At 30.9% G+C, this 18,531-nt stretch overlaps 1 protein-coding gene across 3 annotated transcripts in view; it reads right to left on the minus strand.

Annotated features, from left to right (window-relative positions):
* Nucleotides 1-18,168, minus strand: part of LOC130896393 (neurogenic locus protein delta) — a 177,363-nt gene extending 159,195 nt beyond the window's left edge. For 2 of the 3 annotated variants that reach the window (XM_057804462.1, XM_057804446.1), the window contains exons 1-2: nt 17,697-18,168; nt 1,056-1,161 (exon numbers count right to left, since the gene is read on the minus strand). The gene's annotated coding sequence lies outside the window, so the exon portion shown is untranslated. The remainder of the gene's footprint in view (nt 1-1,055; nt 1,162-17,696) is intronic. The other variant, XM_057804454.1, reaches the window with a different exon arrangement.
* Nucleotides 18,169-18,531: the final 363 nt, after the last annotated feature.

Consider the following 18,531-nt stretch of genomic DNA (forward strand, 5'->3'; position numbering starts at 1 on the left):
TACCAAATGCAGCAAAATAGTGTATCCATGGTAACCGATTTACTTTTGTCCTCGTCTACTTTATTCAGCACTCGCGCATGACTGTCATTGCAGTGCAATTAACAAAACGGTCAATTTCAATAGACTTTTTGACTTTGACTTAAAGTAGATGAACAGAAAATGTATGTACTTGTCTTTCGTAAAAAAATTAAGAGAAAAATTTTATTTTTGAAATCAAAGCCAAAGATAAAACTTTGATATTGTTATCATAGCTACTATAAATATGCTTATTATGTTGCCAGTAATAAAGGTTGATAAATGATGCCGTCTGGTTATAAATATAAGTATGTTAAGTAGAACACTAGCAAATATAATAATATAATAATAATTATTATTGATGAAACAGCTAAGGAATGGTTTCCTAATTGCCAACATATCTGATTTAACTTATGAGAAGAACAAAATGGAAAATTGCAACTATCAAATATTACATGATTGACCTAAAGTTGTCTGTAAGTAGAGAGGAAACAAAAACAAATAAAATATAATAATCTTGACAAAATAAAGTTAGGAATAAAAAAATATTTTTCAATCGTTTTTCTATATAATGGTATTTGATATATATTTTCGTTTGGCGTCCCCAAATCTACATTGAGAAGTTAAGAAAATTTGGAAAATCTGAATAATTAAACAATACTTTTATGAGAGTATAAAAAATATAAACTATAAACTTATTTTTTATGTAGCGAACAAAGAGAACTGGTGATTTCCCATATGTAATATAGTTTTATGGAATAAAATTCTTGTATTAACTCTAATTTCAACAATTAAAAACGTGTATATAAGGTTAGTATCACATGATATCAATCAAATCTCACTTAAATATGCTCAAACGTACTATGACAATTTTAAAATAATAATTGTTGTCTGAAAACCGTGATGAAATAATAAAATAGAATATGGGCTCTAATTACTAAAAAAGGTTTAGATTCTGATAATCGAAATAAATTGTGCTGTGATGTAGTATATAACATGCAACCAATTCAGGTAGATCTGAAAATATTGGGAATACCCACCTCGATCTAGATGATTTCGATAAAAGCAGCTGAACTCTATCCCACCGACGTATCCTTAAAATACTTTTTAAAGATATAAATCCCATTATCGAATATATATGTACACCTGCAATAAAAACGTCAAATTATTTCTCAAACGAGATAAATTAGTAGAGAACTGTCATAATATATTAAAGCTCAAAATTTATTTAAGGTACAGAAAAGTAGGTGCGAGGTTCATAGGAATAACGTTACCAATAACAACGGAATTTGAAACAGTGTGATGTTTTAATTAATACAGACAGCTGTTTAATTTTGCTTCGCCTCTCTCCACCTAGTTTCGAGTTTCTTGGAACATATTTTACACTATCCTTGAATTATTAGCTGAATTGTAAAAGTTCATACACAAATAATCGTTAAAGTAAGATACCAAATCAATCACTGCAGCAGTTTAAGCAAGGAAAACCAGGGGCACTACAAAACTAAAATATTCGGCAATACTTCTTTCTAAATCAAATATTTGTTGATTAGTTCAAGTTTCCATCCAAAATATAAGCTTGCAATTATGATTTCAACAAAAAACACGTTTAAAATTAAAAAATTTTATAACTAATTAATAAAAAAATTACCGTGAAATCACTCAGAGTCACATTTTTCAATTTTTTGATAAGTTTTAAATAGGACGAACAGTCGAGCAATAATTTTTGATCATTTGTTATAAATATCGAATTTCTTTTGTAAATATGTCAAAAGTGATTGAGGACGATTTTATATATTATTTATCTAAGTTTTCAAGATATTTCCAAAAAAAGTGATTTTTGTTGTAGTTTCTATTTATTTTTTAACCCCAAATGAAATTCAATATATTTTAAGTATAAATCCTTTGAATGTATACTAAAATCACCCTATATTGAAAAAAGCAGAATTAACTATTGGCTCGTAATTTCAATTTTCATTTCATCAGTCTATCTGCATCATATGGATCAACCATATCTCTCAAATGTCTAAAATTACTGAATGAAATAATTCTCAAAAATATATCAAGTAAAATATAGATTTAGAAATGTGAAGTTAGATATATTCACAACATTTTTGCAAATACGGACAATATTTTCTGAAGCTACTTTTGCAATCAACAGATTTAGTGCTATAATAATTAGAATACCACTAAAATATTGTCCTAATACTTCTCCAACAATTAAATTTTCCGAATTACACATTTTTTAAGCTGACAACAGATCAATCAATTGATCTGTTGTCCTAACCTAACCAGACTAATTCTATTTAAATAATTCATATTTGGTGTGAATACCAAGTATAATAATATCATGCTAATAAAATAAATGAAGTTGAAATGAATACGAATATTTTGTGAATAAAATTTGTAACCGGTTTTGCCAGAAATTAGTGGACACTATTGCAAAGATTGATTTATTATTCATATCTTCTTAGCAGATAATAGGGGATATTTATCTCGTGTGAATATAATGTAATTTGCTTGTAGGCACATAAACATAAATAAAAGTACAAGAAGGAATACGTGTCAGGAATTAAAATAATGTTAATATCTACATACTGCAAAATTTATTTTTCTCATACTTAGTAACTCTGATTTTTCTCACATTTTGGTATATTTTTTTTTACCTCTCATATATTTTACGTTTACATTGTTTACTAGATGCAATAAATTTATTTCTATTCTTATTATCAATAAGTGTTAAAAGAAATAAGTTCCTACTATCGTTTTTCTGTACCTTTTCCGATTAAGACCTCGCAACCTTTGTTGGTTCTACTCGATCCCCCTGTCTGTCCGATTCCCACTCCATTCGAAACCTGCGACCTATTCGTGTTCTCTATATTTTATGTCGTGTTTCATAAGCTTATCATGGAGAAAGTGATTCTGCATTATACTAACATAATCAAGGGAGCAATTCATTAAGGTGAATTTAGGTTTGGCAATATGTGTTATGTTATATAAGTAAGTATGGTATGGTAAAGTTATCGGGTAGCTCTAACCGTTTAGTTGATTTCGACGTCTCTTTTTCCATCTTGGCAGATGGGAGCATCAAGATACTTGGAAGAGGAAACCTGGTCTAGTTTTCCCTAATTATCTTAATTAGCAGTGGTTCTGAAAACAGTCATTGTTTTGGTTTTTGATCCATTAGAAACCATATTTCTTTTGATCATTTCTTCTTGCAATTTATTCCAGTTGTACTGTAGAATCGCTAAGCTTTTGGCAAGGATAATCCGAAAGCTATGTATATTGATTTTCTTATCTAAAGGCTTTGTTTTAGATTTGGACCCTTTCATGATGTTATCAGTAAAGAAATGAACATAACGAAAATATATCTCTTTACATTACTTATGAAATTGTACGAAATTATTTTAAGACGTGCTCGTTCAAGCGAACTTGATTGCGATGGTCTACCATAGCTTTGTATTGGTTTGATTAAACTCTTGTAGATATGTCGTTTTTGACGAACCAGCCATGAAATTAACATTAAGCATAGATAAAGTTCAGTGTAATAAAGATATACTTTGGTGGTTGACACTATTATAGACAATTCTCCAAACTTGGATATCTTTTTCTGTTTCCAGACTTTTAGTCGTTTTACAGAGTTTCTAATGACCTCGGTACCTTATGGAATGTTATCATATCCTTTTCTTTTAACAATACTCTAGGTTTCATTATCGTCTCCATTCGGTGTTTGAACTGGATTACTACTTACAAGATGTTCCACATGGTATTATTTTCACCTGCTCATTATTCATTTTTCGTTTGTAATCATGTCCTTTACCATTTCTAGGGGCACGGTAGTACCCCGCCAAGTCGAGCAGAAAAAAGCGGCACGGCCGTACCATCCTTTTCTCGAAGCCATTCTCGACCCCCTATAACTTCGTTTTGGATTGAACTAAAAACCTGTATTTATAGTAACCAAGCAAGCATTCAAGGTATGATTCAAATTTCATTCAATTTAAACCAGTAATTTAATAGTTTAAAAATTATAATTAGTCAAAATTCTTAATTTTATCACTCACTGAGTAACCGATCATCAAAACTCTAAAATTTTGAATGCAAATAGTTTGCAGTGTCAGTCCAGTAGATATAATGGGCCGATACGACTATAAATATAAGAAAATTAATGAGTGCTAGAGAGACAAATAGCGAAATCAATGAGTGCGAGAGTCACAGTGACGCAGCCAAAGGAGGCTTATTACATCTAAAAATACAAAAATAATGAGGAAAATATATATTACATTTAATAAAGAACAAGTTTACGAGCTTGATTCGGTCAAATCTAAATTTGAAATTATTAATAGAGCTTATGTTTATCGCAAACAGTTTCCAATATGTATAGCGTATACACGAAAGTCAGGGCCTAAGTTTCAATAATGCGCTGATGGATATCGGTTCTGCAGTTATCACATCCGATCCAGCTTACGTGGCACTTTCGAGTCACAAGTCTGGGCGGGTTACATCTAATTAATGTCCACTTTGGAAGTATTAAAGTGCAGAAATCCTCAATTTCTGAATAAAAGCATTTACCTTCCAGACTTGTCAAAAATTGTTTCATCAAAGTCCCTGAGAAAAACTCATAGAGACAGGGAGTGGGCTCTGAAAAGAGAGAGATTACCTACAAAAATAAGAAAGGCTCATAAGACAGAGAGTGGGCTTTAAGAGAATTCGTTGTTGGTATCTAAGAAGTAGAGGGTATTGGAGAGGAAAAAAATGAGATCTATCTTCAAAAAGAAATGAGATACCATCAAAAACAAGACTTGTAAAAAAACCAAGTCTAGCAACTCAGTTCTTTTACCGTAAAGTTATGAGATCCATGTACTACCAAGTCGGTTGATTTATTCACTTCATACTTAAGGGACCTTCTGTCTTAAGTTGTTACATAATTAACTAATCTAACAACATCTTATAATGACCACATTAAAATTAAAAATCTTTTATGTTTAAATAAAATAGATTGACTTGGACATCGCATGAAAACGTAAAAAAACTCAGTCATACGTCAATCTATTTTATTTAAACATATGAAATTTTTAATATTAATGTGGTCACTATAAGATTATCTAATTACTCACTAACTTAAGTATGGACTGAGTAAATAAACCGTCTTGGTATTATGTGGATCTCACAACTTTTTACGGTATATGAACTGAATTGCGAGACTTGGTTTTTTTTTAAAAATTTTTGGGAAAAAACAAAAAGATACTGAATCTTTATACTTGCCAGGTATTTAAAATACTGTATTATAATGAACAGACAGTTAGTAAAATTGGGTTAGTTTTGAGTAAAGTGTTCTCAACTTATATATCAACAATATATTCTTATCGAAACAGAGATCAAGATCACCTCGAGTTAATCTAATTCGCCTGTGATAATTATTTTTGTTTCACAGTTGATAATTTTGAAATTCAATTTTCGATCAAAACAAATTGCACTTGAAAAGCACATAATGATATCTGCTTCACAATTATGCTTACGACAAAATTCTTAGTTTTAATTATCTTGTTTTGTTTTTTCCATTATTTAAACCAAGATAAACAGTCTGGTTTCCGTAATTATGTGTAGAATAGAATAATATTGGAGAGAAGTATGTTGAAATGGCATTATGTTGTGCATTGGGAGATATTTTATTTGCTTTGTTTTGCCATGTGTACAGATCACCTGTATTTAGATAAATCACAACAATGTTATTTGTTCTGACCAAATTGACGTCTAGAATACATATCTTTCATAAAATACTAACAAATTTGAATTTTATTAATGGCGTGTAAACCAAATTATTCGAAGTTACTTCATACTGCTGTTGTTGTTTATAATATTTCTCAAAATGGCATATTAAGAAAATGGAAATATATTAATTTTAATCTTATTATGATGAAAATATTAAAGTTATTGTAAGATCAATGATGGGGCTCCAAATCAATAGACAGATTACTATGAATTTATTGAAAAATAAATTCTTAGTCTTCCATAGAGTCATAAATCTAAAAAAAAAAACGTAATTTACGAGAAAGGCACGTAGGGAATTTCCCTAAAATAACCATTTTCTAGTTATCAGTTATCACACCACATTAAACTTATAGCATTCACACTGTGCTTTTTTCTGATAAAAAACAGTTCCGGTAATTTTTCTTTTTAGAGCGTCATTTGCTAACCTTTGTCGACAACTTACTCGAATGCTAAGCATTGCATTACCGTTAAAATATTTAGTGCCGTTTACCAGAATTTAGGGCGACATAATAGACTGTCATTTGTAAAAACGCAGTTATTTCAAAAATCTCGCGACAGATGAGAGGGTTTTTCAAACGGAATAAGCAGCTGAAACTTAATAATGACTATCGAGAGAGAATTTGGAATTAGAACCGACCTAAAGTATAAACATTAATTATGTTAATGAAACAAATTAATAAAAAGTATATGGGATGAAGGAGTTAAAAAATTTTATATATATTTCTAGGAACGCTTATACAATGACAGTTTATACAATATTCTAGAGTACGAAGTAACGTCATTACTTCAACGAGGCGAAAATTATTCTACTTTGACAAATGACATTCCAGCAGACCAATAGGGCTTAGGTAAACATTAGTGTAGAAATTGGTTAACTAGATTCATTTGTAGTCGCCTACCCGTGAGAAAATTAGATGAAATTCTTCAAAAAATCGAGGTAAACCAACATATCCATCTCATAAATTCTCAAACTATTGGAATAGGAGAGGTGATACCTATATTATGCCATCCTAATCACTAAATCTGAATACTTTAGACTGTTTATTATGTTAATTTTTATTACAGAAAGTTTATGTCGATTGACAGATGAAAAAATTTAATAGGTCGCATTCATGCTACTATGATGTTTATAGTTTACGGTATCAAATAAGTTCAAAATTTTTAACTTTCTAATAGTTATGTGGATATCACATCATATATGGTCGAAATTCATTAGAGACTTTCAGCTATAATACTGTTATTTAATTCAAAAAACAATCCCTGCAATGTTTTCTCCTAAATATAAAATAGAATGACACCTTATTGGTTTTGTAAAAAAGTTCATTTTGACGAAAGAAAAATATTTTACTTACTTTTTTTAAATTAAAAAATCGTAGCTATTACACTAACCGTTCCAAACTTTCTTTGCATTTTTCGTTCTGTGAATGTAATTTAAAATAACATATTGTTTTGTTTTATATGAAGCTTGAAAACACGTTTTTTTTAATTTTTTTGTACCAATCTTTGATAATGACTAACATCTTATTCACGTTCATGGATTATTCAATTTATAGAATGATTTGCAATTATTATAATTATCTATCCTCCCTGCTAAAAAGATAATATTATTTTTCATTTAGGCTTGACAGTTGATGAGAAATGATTTTATATTACCAATAAATATAAGCGTCAATCCACCTGTTGCCATACCAGATGGCATCTACATCTTTGCTATTCTTATTGGATTTCAGAGGCCATGGGAATCGTAGAATTTCGCGTAGAGGAACTTAGGTTATTGACAGGATGTTGGGTAATTTTCAAGTTAGTCGACAACATGACAGAGGAATTTTTCAAATCTTTCAAACATCACATGAAAACATATTTTGATGTGATATTATCAAGTTTTATTATTCGTAGAAATATGGATCATACATTTTATTAACCTTTATCGTTTTAGAGTAACTGTAATTGTATATTTTCTCAAAAATAGGTATTTTTGAGAAGGTAAGTAATTTTAGAAACATTTCATGTATCCATAAATTTGCAAAATTAATATACAGCATTTTTATTAAACCTCCAAAAACCCTACTCTCAAACTCGTCTCTAACATTTACAACAATTCATCCAGAAACTGTCTAGATGCAGTGGTTTTTCTTCTTAGATAATCTTCCTCATATCGAGTTGTGTATAATTAAGAAACGGTTTTAAATACCCTCATAGTAAGACATCTAGAGCTATCACGTTAGACGATCGTGTTACTATTCCCAAGAATACCATATCGAATGTTCATTTTCTTCGGATACTGTGTATACACCTTTCTAAAAATTTGCGTGTGGAGAAACATCCAGTAAAAATGCGTAAAATTTTTGCTAGTGCAGCTTCTTCTAAATCAACTTCACTTAGATTAGCTACTAGTAATTCTAGTTTATGATTCAAATAACTCTTCCCATATATTATATATTTTATATCTTTCACGTTATTTGGGTAACAAGATATGGTGTCATAAACATTTTTTTATCTCCATACACGAGCTCTTTTTCGTGTTTTATCGGATAATTCTAAATAGTGTTAGTTTAGGTAAAAGGTAGTAAAAATACTGTTTTGTAATGAGAATCCGGTTTCAAATTTATTAAAATAATATCACAGCGTTTTTGATATCGAAAACTTCTTCTTCACAGTTTCAACAAGATTTCTTAAAAACTGATAAAATAAAACCTTTAAAATTTCAGTCAACCACACTCTCCATTGAAGATTTCTGGGGCTGGCCCGCCATTCTAGAGAAATTTATTTGAAAACTTGCCTCTTTTAAGTGTGGCGTGATACCTTGTAAATATACAAGTATCCAGCTGACGAAAAAAGTCAAATCATATTATTTATATCTAAATAAAACATTACAGCTCGTTTTGATCTCTGCACTATGTTCATATGGGCATTTTTAAGTTAGCTGATTAATTACTTCAAATAAAACACATTATATACACTTATTTCAACAAGTAATTATTATAATGTGATTTCTATTGATTTTTGTATCATGATCTTATAAAATGCTCAAATAAATTCTTATGCAAGCTCCAGTACTATTGTTTTGAAGATGTGAACTATTGTCTATTGTCAATTAAAGCATTAGAAATTTATGATTTTTGTCAGATTCAGAAGCATCTATTTAAAATTAATATTCAATAAATTTCTTCATTCACGTTTTTGCCTCGTTTGGCAGCAAGCGTTAAATGAAACTCAGATCACCCAATGTAAAAACCTCATATGTAGCAAGAAATATATTAACGAAAAAAATTGAAAACTAAGAAAGTAGGAGAATAAGAGCTGCACTCTACCGTGCGTCTCGGTCTCGGTGAGTGGACTTGGCAGCGTCTTCATGAGTAAAGGCTTCCGGTCAGCCGGTGACGGTGGCGGAACTGCGCTTCGTAGACTCCTGTTTGCCCTATCTTTCTAGTGGACAAGACGCATACAAATAACGGAAAACTGCACGAGGCGATTCAATTTATTATTAATACTAAGTTCTATCTATAAGTACTAAGAATACATACATATGAACGATCGTATTTTAATCAAAATTTTATATCAAGTTTTTCAAAATAAAACCTAAATAGGAAGATAATAAAAGCAGAATTAGTGCAAGAGATAGGAGAATCCATTCAACTAAGATTACACTTTCAGTCCAAGAATATAAGACATAAAATATATTAAAAACCGTCTGCCATAAATAAATTTTGATGAATTAGTAATAGTTGTATGTAGCTCACGAAATAAGTCGCAATTGTCAGTTAGGGCTCGAAAACCAAGCTCATTATTCCAATTGCTCTAGAGCCTTCCATTTTTTAGGGAAAAATATACGTTATACACAATGCAACTACCTCAATACAAATATTGCATCATATAATAGAGTAGGTACCCCCAAACACTTGATTCTTGTAAATTGAATGGAAGCTAGTATGGGATTGCAGTCGGTCTCGGAACTTGCTGGGAGTAAACAACAAAATTACTGTGTTGTGAGTACCTGGCCACACTGGAGTGCACAACAATCAATTGGTCGAAGTCGATTCACGGCTTTTGCTCCATAGCTAATCCATAGCAATCTAATTTGATATGTATTTTGAATGAGACTGTCCATGTTCTATATTCATATTTTTTGACTATAAATGATTGTCTATTTCAAACGTCTCCAACTCAAATACTTCCTTCATATTAATTATTTGTATCACTTAATTAACTCAGATCTCTCAGTATTCAGTGAACTACAATTGTTATGCATTATAAATATAATATATTAAATTAACTTCATTTAAATCTACATAATTTCTTAAGGGTCATTAATATTATCTTCATCTATAGTTTAATCTTAAACCCGACTGTGGAATAAATTAATCAATTGGCCATTTTCCATCAACGTACTTAATATGAGTTTCTGGAACTATCCTCGTATAATATAGATTGTACAATAAGATTTGATTATCATTTGCTCCCCCACGTCCCTTGAGAAAGTCAATTATGATCATGTTCTGAGCGCTTTTTACCATTTGGGCTGGACTGGTCTGTTCATTCAAATACATTTGATTTATTATTAATGGTATTGAATCACATTAATAATTGAAGAATGGTAATGAGATTATGGTATTGTTTATTTAATAATAACTTGATTATTCCTAGTAAAGAACAAACATTTGATAATTGGCATTTATTCACAATAAATAATACTGTTAATATTGATCCACGAGATAGAGTAGGTATTTGAGCATTTTTCTAAAAAATAATAAATTCGTGCTGCATTACAAACTCTCTTTGTATATTTTAATATTTAACTGGCAAATGAGAAGGATTCTAAAACAGTAGTTGCAAATATTAAAATGAACTATAAAAAAAAGTCAGATAATCTTTCATTGTTTAAATTGTGTGCAGTTAGTTCCGACCCACTTTTTTATTGACCTAAGAAACGCATTGGCGCAACTAAGAAAGCCTTTATGATTATTTCACATATATAGGGGAGTACTAAACTTCTCGTTTATTTACAAATAAAGGGGTAAATAGATTTTTATGCAACGGTTTGTGAACAAATAATGAAAGCCGGATGCGAATTATTTTTTGACCCATATATTATAATTGTCCAAACACTAAAGGAAGCACATGTTAATCTTCTTATAGTTTTTCCACGTATAACGTGTCTACAGGTATCACTGAATTTGCCAGTCTTTGGTTGGAAAAATAGGCGAACATATAATTTTCTATATTTATTAAGCGTGTTACATATTGTCATATCCTATAAAACTGATGCCTTCCATCAAAAATAATTGGCCATCTGCTTAAAAGAAAAATTTGAATGTATTCTACTCACATTTCAATACCTGCATACTACAAAAAAGTGGTTATCTACTTCAACCAATACTACGTGATATATAACAACTAAAGGAAAGTCTTACCATACAATAGGACGTTTAGCAACCCTTATTCAAATTAAAGGGTGCATTAAGTAACCTAATACCCTCTTTCCCCTCTACCAATGAGTAACATCATAACGAAAATCTTTTGAAACTTTTAACAGTTAGGTTACGAAGTTTTGCGATTTCTTATTTTGCGATTATTTTTATTTTGATGATATATCTATGAATAATAACCGCAGGATACATTGTTTGTAAAGGTGGAATTGTCACTTATCAAAATGAGTAATGAAAACATTATAACGTATCTAACTAAACCAGCTTTTCAGCTAAATTTATATTTTACATTACGTTTTCTTTATGTAAACAGAACAAAAATTTTTCCGAAATTAAGACGAGTAACTACAATTCTAACATAACACATCACTCAATAAGTCGTGTGACTAACTAAGAAAAACACATTTCTTTGCCAAAAATCGATTTTATTCATCAATTTAATCTCCTTCAAGAGCAATACAATCATTCCAACGCTTCTCTAACTTCTCGATGCCGTGCTTGTAGGAGGATTTACCTTTTGCTTCAAAATAGGCTTTAGTTTCAGCATTTGCTTCATCTTTTGAGCTGAATTTCTTACCGGCGAGCATTTTTTTTTGAGATCAGCGAATAGCCAGTAGCCACTGGGGGCCAGATGTGGACTAAACGGTGGATGATGCTGCAATTCGAAATTTAATTCGTTCGATTTAACCATCGGTGCCATCGACTTTTGAATCGGTGCATTGCCTTGGTGAAACAGTGTTCTTTTCTTCTACATGTGAGGTCGTTTTTCCTTGATTTTTTCATTAATATGATCAAACACTTCTATGTAGTATTCGCTATTGATTGTCTCTCCCTTTTGGAGATAGTCGATGAACAATATTCCATACGCATCCCAAAATACCGAAGCCATAATCTTCTTAGCGGACTGTTGTGCCTTTGAACGCTTCGAATGTGGTTCACCGGGTGCAGTACACTCAAATGATGATAGTTTTGATTTTGGAGTGAAGTGATGGATATATGTTTCATCCATTGTCCCATATCCAAGCAAAAAATCTGATTAATTACGTGTAAACATGACCAAACATGTTGTTTTTCATGATTGTCAGTAAACGCGGCACTAATTTTGAAAAAATCTTTCTCATCGTCAAATGTTCATACTTTATTGTAAACAAACTGCCTTCTGATATCTTTAAGGCCTCAGCTATCTTATCATCGGTGTCCAAATAATCAATAACCAATGGTTCTTTTCGATAGACCAAAGGGCAGATAACACTTTTGAAGCCATTACTGAGTTTGTACAGTATTTTTCTCCTCAAGAAGCAATGATAAATATACACACGAAATTATTTTGAATCCATTGTTTTGAAAATAACAAAAGTAGATTCACTTATGTCATGAAATTATACACATAGTCTTTTGAAAGCTGGTGCTTCATAAACGTCATATAGATTTGACAATTGCAGCGCTATATGTGTGTTAGTTACAAGACTTATGTGTGTCAGTCACACGACTTATTGAGTAATGTTATATATCACAATTTAGTACAATTCAATTTAAACCTAGAGTCAGCTCAATCCTTACAGTCATTCCAAAATCTTTGAAGTGACTATCTTCAACTTCCAAGCAATAGTCCCTCCTACTTGCAAATTTTTCCAGGATTCCAAGATTATTTGTTTTAAAGAGATTTGGACTCCAACTAACCTCAGAAAAATCCATGGAGTTTAACCGGCAACTTAGCTGGCAGAATGAACCTCTTTAAGTTGATGATCTTTCTGTGTGGATTAGAATTACTCCAGAAACAATTAACTGTACTAACTTCACCATTCAACTTAAGCGTACTTTCGTTAGAGAAACAAATGTTGTGAGGTAAACGTGCGTCATTATTCAACCACCGAGTGCAACTTTCAAAAACTGCGACCTGGATTATCTTCGTTTAATTCATGAACCATTATCATAATAATTATATTTTTTAATGATCTGCTGAACACCACATTTTGCCTGTGTCCATTAGAAGATTACCAAAAGCAGCAAAATTTCTGCTTTGACGCTTCTGATCATATTTTTGGATCGAAACACTGCCAGTTTCTTGTTTTCAAGTTTTCAATGAAATGTGTAAAATACTGATGACTTAGTTGCTTTGCCGTTGGTTTTGGTTGAAGGTTTAGTAGTGACACTAGCATATTTATTATCTTGACAGACTCTAGTGTATAATAAACGAATTAAAAAAATGTACCTTACGATACAATTTGAAGCTGTAAGGACGGTATACAGGTACCCTTAATGTCGACTGTGAGACAACAATGAACGAGGCACTCCAATCTCAAAATACTGAATAATGAAGTCGTATATGGTGCCTGATTGATTTTTCTAGGGACATCGGCCTTTGTTAGTTTTTATTGGAGAGCCCAGAGGCGCGTTAGGACAGACAATATAAAGCGATTGCAGACACAATGAAACTTCAAAATTATGTAATACTTATAAACTCGTAAACTATGATAAAAATTTAACCCATGTATATTAAGTTTCACCTGTTGAGTAAGAGTATTTTCATTTTGATGGTGCAAATTTCAGATGGATCACTTGATATGACAAACAAGTAGACTTAACATCAATTCCAATTTTTTATAGAGGCGATTTCTGAAAATGACTTTTATTGACAACATTAGATTGCATGCAATAAAATAAAGATTATCATTCTACTAGCTAATATAAATCCTGTTAATTTAATAGTATCGATATATTTCATTTTGGTGAAAACCTTTTGCAGAATCTTTTAATTTCTATTGCCAAAGGCCGCATTAAATTGGCAGATTTATAATATATATGTTGTTAAGAATACGATTCAAATTGATAAACCACATAATCAGTTTCCCACCACTTTCTCCAAAATAAAAAACATCAAGATATTTGATAGTCTTGACCTTAACCTTGCTAGTATATTTAAATTCATCAATTAATTTTTTTTCCGGGCAAACCTTTTATAAATAAGTAAGTCCTACTTTTTAATTTCATTTTGTTGTTTATAAACTAAAAATAGTTTGTATACAGTAGTAACAATTGATACTTCCAGCCAACTTTTATGTATGTTATCTTTCAAATTATAAAACAGGTCCTGTTCAAAACTTCTATGTTAAATTTAAAGTGGTTTTATATTTATTATTATATATATTATATATTTGGAAAAATATTCATAGAGATGGATAAAAAAACTGTTCAAGTGTTTCTCTCGCTTACAGTGGAGTAGAATAATGTATTAACAACATAAGATCATTTGCGTAAATAATTGTGTGTGTTATAACGTGAGTCCGAGATTAGTTTTGTTACTACCTTATCAGTAAGAATATGCTGAAATTCACTACGCTATTACAAGTACTGAATTTCTAATATTCATATATTCATGTAAAGCATTTACTTTATTTGAAGTGATTTCTCTGAAGAAAAGAACTATAGGAAGCCTTTGGAGAGTCCTTACATGAAATGTTTCTTATTTGTTTAATTCAAGTAACTCCTCTTCAGGTACACATTTATTAACAGATTCTTCACTGTTCTAACAATATTGTAGGCTCTAATAACTTGTTGATGTTTTTCTATTGAAACCTGGTTTTAATTTTGATCATATATCATTCTAAAAAATAAAACTAATTTCAATGACTTCCTTCAATGTATTAATTATATTGTAATACGTCTCTGAATGCGATTAATTGTTAAGACTACTAGTAAGACAAATTTTATTTTTAAAATTGCCAAATATGTATTCTATGATATTGTACGAAGACCACTCTGTATATTTTGAGATGCCACGAAACTAGAAGAGTGCTTACACGATTTGCCATTGAAATATGAATATGTCAAGAGAACATGTAGGCCCTGTGATATACCATGATTTCAAGGTCAACAAAAAAGTCTTGCACAGCTGCAATGGGCATTTGGTGATGACAGTACTTCACGATCAATTGTGTCTAGATAGTACAGCGAAGTTAAAAGAAGACGCTTCTAACAGTTCTGCAGTTACTACTGGAAACATTGAGAGAGTGAAACTTATGATTGTAGGAGATACAAGATAAACATATCAAGCGATTGAGGCAACTCTTGGTGTATGATCCACAATAATAAATTCTTGTTATGTGACGCTAATCACCTGATTTGGCCATGTGCGGTTTCTGGTTATGCTATGACCTAAAGAAACATTCCCGTGGTCGACGTTTCACTTCGGAGGATGAAATAGATGAAGCAATTTATCAGTTTTTTAGAGCATTCCAAAAGATTACTGACGTCAAGTATTCAAGTTGTAGAAGCTTTGATTACAAAAGTGCTTTGGTGGTGATTACTTTGAAAATAAAAAAAAATAATTTTTCTATCTATCTAAAAATGTATAGCGTCAACTATGTATGTCCTACCAACTCCCTAACTACTCGTAACTATTGTATAGAAAGTTGAATATACGCTGTTGTATTCAAAAGGTGCCATAATTTTCATAAAGTGTCTTTCATATTGTGCATTTAATCACCATACGTAGCTGGTATTACTATCCCAATAAGTAAACGAATGAACAAAATACAGAATAATCGCAAAGTGTTTAATTAAAGCTATACATTGTTTCCCTCAGTTTTTGTTATGTTTGACATATCTACCAGTCAAAGTTTTTATTGTCAGGGTTTTCGTGTTAAGCGAACGCCTAGATATAGCTTCCAAATTATGTCTGTACATACTTACAATTACATTAGATTTCTATGTATGCTGTATGCTGTATGCTATATAAAAAAATGAAAACGTTTCTGATAAAAGCATAATAAAACATATTTTAGAATTCATCGTCGAAAATACTGGAAATTGGTCAAGGGGTTAAGTCTTAGTGCTAACAACTCACTGTGCAGCAAGTAACTATTGAATCATGTGTTTTTTGTCATTGAAATTCTTTCTATTGATCCAAACCACCTTACTCGCCGGATTTGGCATCATACAACTTCCCGTTGTATAATAAATAAGAAATATGCCCAAAGGCAAACGTTTTAACAGAATTTCTGATGTTGCGAATGTGGATGAAGTTATTTCGAACCAACCACCAATTTTACAAATGGTAAAGGTTTCAAGAAACACGGATGCTCATTACTAAAAAAAATTAAAAAGTACATTGCCAATTATAGAGTGAAATCAGAAAAAGTGGCTTCCTGAACTAACAGATAGTTAAAGGCAACCATCGTTTCGGGATATTAAAGGCAAAAGAACTTCGGGATCATTTAAGTTGACATCGGCTACGTCGACAGGAGGTTCTACCAAACATAACACGAATGAAAAGGAAAAGAGAACAACTGCTGCCACCAGTACTAGTATACCTAATACCACATAAATATTTAAAAAGTCACTAAAAACTATATAGTAAGAACAGGATAAGGGGCGTGACGGATAAAAAATTTATTAAGGCCGCTTGACATGATGCAATACAACGTGCAATGCAATGCACGCAATATTTCTTGATCAAAAGCACGCGCAGGTGAAGTTCATCTGATTGTTTCTTGCATTATCGGTTTTGTGCCATTTTTATTGTGTTCAAACTGCAATCTAGTTACTTTTCACTTAACAGATCAGCTGATTTTCGTGAAACTTAGTTACATCATTATTAAACTAGGTATAAAATATTAGATAAAATTTGAGGTTAGGAATTTGTTTACTTTTATTGTTTACAGAGACTTGCATGCAATTTCTTACACGTTGTATTGCATTATGTCAAGCGGTCTTAACAATACCAAAATTGTGTGCGCTAAAATTTTATTTCGTTCCAGAATAGTATTAGCTTTTGTGTTATACCCACCCTTGTCTGTAACTACTCTTTATCACATCAATATTTTTCACTGTTTAGGGCACATTCATTCATTAGCAAAGTTTTGAAATTTTTTTCATAATATAGTATTATTAATAGATATGAGACATATCTAAATCTAAGTAAGCTTAAAATTTTAATGTGAAAGATGTAACTTATTCTACTTTTGTTTAGTTTGTTTGCTTTTCGTTATATCATTATTTGAATACAGTTAGGTTGTGTCGGCGTTCATATAAACCTATAAAAAAATGAGCTTGTCACCTAATTAGTATACGTTAAGACATTTAAAGCTACCTAGGTTCACAACTCACAAGGTCAGTCGCCAGTAGATTAATCTGACATTCTTGGCATCTGAAGCTTTGTATTTTCAATGTCAATACAACATGACTATAACCATCATCACCGAGATTTTCAGAGTAAATAATTTGAGTTAATATTTTTTGAACTATTTTAATACTATAATTATGTTGGTTGAATGTTTTGAAGGTAATAAATTCTATTTTAAGAGTCACATATTCTCTCAAATATATCAATACTTAAGACCTAAAATTAATTTATTTCTGTACATCATCTAATATTCCTTTATTCAAAATGAAGTAAGTTTTAAAAATAAAATGTGTTTATTATCTTAAATTAACGGAAGCTTATACGAATTCTTTTATAGTATGTTTAAATTCAATTTCAATACTTACAAAAGTAGTAATTCCATCCCTCGGTAGAGCGAATTCACAAATGTAAACACTCTCACCACAAATAACTAACAAAACCACAATAATCAAGATCTATTTTCACTTCACTAAACAGTATTTGTCAAAATTCACTCGATTCGATTACATTAACAAGTGAATTTGTCGGATACTAAAGTAAACACAACACCAAATTAACTAAACCACTCAAATAATTGATTCAACCCGACAGACATTAAGTATATTCCTACGGTTTCACTGAAAATACTGGTATTGGAAACTCATGTAACTTGTAGTTAGTAGAACAAGGAGTTAAAACATCTCATTCTCTACGATTTATATTTAGCGAATTAGATGCTGCAAGTTTCGACCTCTTCTAAGGAAGATATAAATATCTTGTGCCTCATTTTACGTATTATTTGTTTGGATTTATTCAAATTTCGATTAAGACACTTTCCTATATCAAAAAGTAGCACATAAGTTAATTATATGAGTCGGAGCTACATTTAACTCTTTCCAGATTTTATGAGATGGCGAGACACAAATTTTTCAACACCAAACAGCAGTACAACGCAGGATCGTATTACAAGATAAATTCATATTTTCAATTGTATTCATAATACATGAGTCTCTCATTAACGAGCAAATCTAAATATTCGTTATTAATAAGAATCAATTATTAGTTTTTCTACAAGCTAAAATGTACAAGTGAAAAATATTCAGACACAGATATTGTTTTGTTATCAAGTTGCCATTTCATATTCTGTTTGTAACAATGGTGATATTTTTTTTTTTATTTTTTGTGTAAGAAATTACTCGCTGTATATTTAGTGGAGTTCCC

The sequence above is a fragment of the Diorhabda carinulata genome, chromosome 1 (genome assembly GCF_026250575.1).
Source record: "Diorhabda carinulata isolate Delta chromosome 1, icDioCari1.1, whole genome shotgun sequence".
Classification (NCBI taxonomy): domain Eukaryota; kingdom Metazoa; phylum Arthropoda; class Insecta; order Coleoptera; family Chrysomelidae; genus Diorhabda; species Diorhabda carinulata.